This window comes from Panthera tigris, chromosome C1, assembly GCF_018350195.1.
Source record: "Panthera tigris isolate Pti1 chromosome C1, P.tigris_Pti1_mat1.1, whole genome shotgun sequence".
Taxonomy (NCBI): Eukaryota; Metazoa; Chordata; class Mammalia; order Carnivora; family Felidae; genus Panthera; species Panthera tigris.
Window position 1 is genome coordinate 8,727,472 of NC_056667.1, and position 3,060 is coordinate 8,730,531.

Below are 3,060 nucleotides of genomic sequence, written 5' to 3' on the forward strand. Positions count from 1 at the left end.
CAAATGGAGCTCTTTTACAAACGTTCTCCAACTACCAAGAGATCTGCAATAAGGATTAGTGTCCACACAAATTCAGCTCTTCTGAGCCCACTGAAAATGTCCTGCAGAGCGTTGGTAAGTAAGCTCTTTCAGTTGATCATTTAAAAGTGGACACCCAGCTGGTTGAGGTATACCAAACGGGCACCTCTCTACCCAATTTGCAGACAATCTCCAGAACCTGAGATCTAGCTCACGGAGGCCTTCAATGATCAGGCATCCCTTCTCAGCCTCCAGAACTTGGGGAGACAAGGACGTCTTACAAGTCCTGACTCCCCAGCCAGACCAGACCAGACCAGACCAGACCAGATAGCTGCTCAGACCTCCAGCCCTCCTTTTCTCCCCTTGAGATAGCGGCAGAACCCTAATCTGATTTGTGAGATAATTGCCATTGACCTCTCTGAAGGGACTCTCTGATTAAAATGTTTGGGGGGCGCCTGGGTGGCTCATTTGGTTAAGCGTCCAACTTTGATTCAGGTCATGATCTCATACTTCATGGGTTCGAGCCCTGCGTTGGGCTCTGTGCTGACAGCTCAGAGCCTGGAGGCAGCTTCAGATTCTGTGTCTCCTTCTCTCTCTGCCCCTTCCCCACTCACGTCCTGTCTCTCAAAAATAAGTAAACGTTAAAAAAATGTTTGGCACAGCCACTGAGCTCATTCAGCGAGATGAGGTGCCTCAACAAATCAGGCATCAAGAGGGGTTCTCTTATGCCCTTCCCCACAGAAGGAACTCGAAGGGGTTAGGTGAGAGTTTCCACCAGAGTTGCCAAATTTGTTACCCAACCTGGGCTCTCCTCTTGATGGGTTTTGAGCCAAAATTCACAACCAAGCCAAAGAATAGGAAAAGGAAGGGATTTCCGTGCAACAAGTAAAAGGAGAACACTAAGGATATTTCCCAAAGCAGTGTCTCCAGAAACAACATCGGGGAAGTTTTAAGGTAAGATTGCATACATATGCATGAAGGGGCTGGCACAAGGGGGAATACAGCAGGGACTTGGGGGCAAAAGTCATCTGAAGGTGACTGAGTCCAGGTCAAAGTCCGGAGGGCTGGCAAAAATCAGCATCAGGTCTCTGGCTCCAATTGGCCCTCTATTTGAGTGCTCAGAGGGGTTTAGATCCTGCAGAGATAGCTCAAGAATGTGTGTCAGGTTACTGTTCACTTTGGAATCAACACTGAGGATTTCACCACTGATTATTGTCCTGATGTGATTAGCTTATCTCCTGGCCTGGGTGTGGCTGTTCTAGCATTCTTCAATGGGATGGTGGGGAGCTGAAAATGCCTTTTTTTTTTTAAGTTTATTTATTTTAAGAGAGAGAGAGAGAGAGAGAGAGAGAGAGAGAGAGAGAGAATCCCAAGCAGGTTCAGTGCTGTCAGCGCAGAGCCTGACGCAGCACAGAGCCCGACTTGGGGCTTGATCTCACGAACCCAGAGATCATGACCTGAGCCAAAATCAAGAGTCAGACACTTACCTGACCGAGACACCCAGGTGCCCTCCCCCCCTTTTTAAAAGTAGGCTTCATGCCCAGCGTGGGGCTTGAACTCATGACCCTGAGATCAAGAGTCACATGCTGTACTGACTGAGCCAGCCAGGCACCCCTAAAATGACTTATGTCAAGAAAGTTATGTCTGTCTTTTCCTGGGGACCCCTAACTCTTTCTGCTTACAGGTAGTGAGCTGAAATTTCAACCCTCTAATCACATTGTTGGTTCCCCTGGCAACCAGCCTCAATCCTTAGGGGGTTTCCAAAAGTTACCGCATTCACATAAACCCAGGTGTGGTTGAAAGGGGCTCATTATGAATAACAAGAGACACCCAATTTATAGAAACAGTGGATGAAGACAAAATGTGTATTTGTCATAAACCCCAATATCACACAGTGAGCCATTTTATGCAATTTTTGATGTTTTAGTAGCCACATTTTAAATAGTAAAAAGAAACAGGTGAACTTAATGTTAGCAATATATTTTATTTAACTCACTTTATCCAAAATATGATCACTAACATATAGTCAACATAAAAGCATTAATGAAATTGTTTACCTTTTTTAAAGTTTATTTCTTAGTAATCTCTATACCCAACAATGGGGCTTGAACTCACAACCCCAAGATCAAGAGTCGTATGTTCTTCCAATTGAGCCAGCCAGGTGCCTATATATATGTATATATAGATACATATGTGTATATATAGATATAGATATAGATATAGATATATGTGTCTATATGTGCCTATATATGTATATATAGATATATATGTATATATATGTGTATATCCATATGTATATATGGATATATGTGTATATATGTGTATATACATATGTATATATGGATATATGTGTATATACATATGTATATGTGTGTGTATATATATATATGTGTGTGTGTATATATTATTATTTTTTTTTTTGGGGGGGGGGTACGAGTCTGCAGCACATCTCAATTGGCACTGGCCACCTTTCAGGGGCTCCATAGCCACAGGTGGCTGGTGGCTGCGGTACTGGAGAGAGAGCATAGGCTTCAAACCTTCCCTGCTGTGGCTGAGGCCACCAGACAACCTGTTCACTGCTGTGTCCTAGCGCCCGGCACACAATGAGGCCCAGTGGTCTGCCATATGTGAGCTGGAATAATGTCTCCTCTGAGCCTCCAGGGAATGTCCTGAAGGTTAAATAAAATGCATGTATGTTAGGCACCCTGCCTGCTCCGCGACCGTTGCTGTTCTCATTTCCTCAAAGTCAACCGAAGGGCAACAGGCCCAAGTTTGCTTCCTCTCTTTCTCTTAAGAGCTCTTCTCTAAAATTACAAAACGCAGGCTGGGATCACAGAGCCGGCAAGGGCCTCAGGGTCAGGCTCTGGTGCAACAGACGAAAAAGCGGGAACCTCTAACCCACGCCCTTGTTTTCTTGGCCTTTGGACAGCTCGAGGCCCCGCCCACCCCGCCCTGACGGGCGCCCGGAGGAACTACAGCCCCCACGATGCAGCTGGAGTCCTTCTGCTGACGTCATTGGCTTGGGACGCCCCGGCGGTAAGC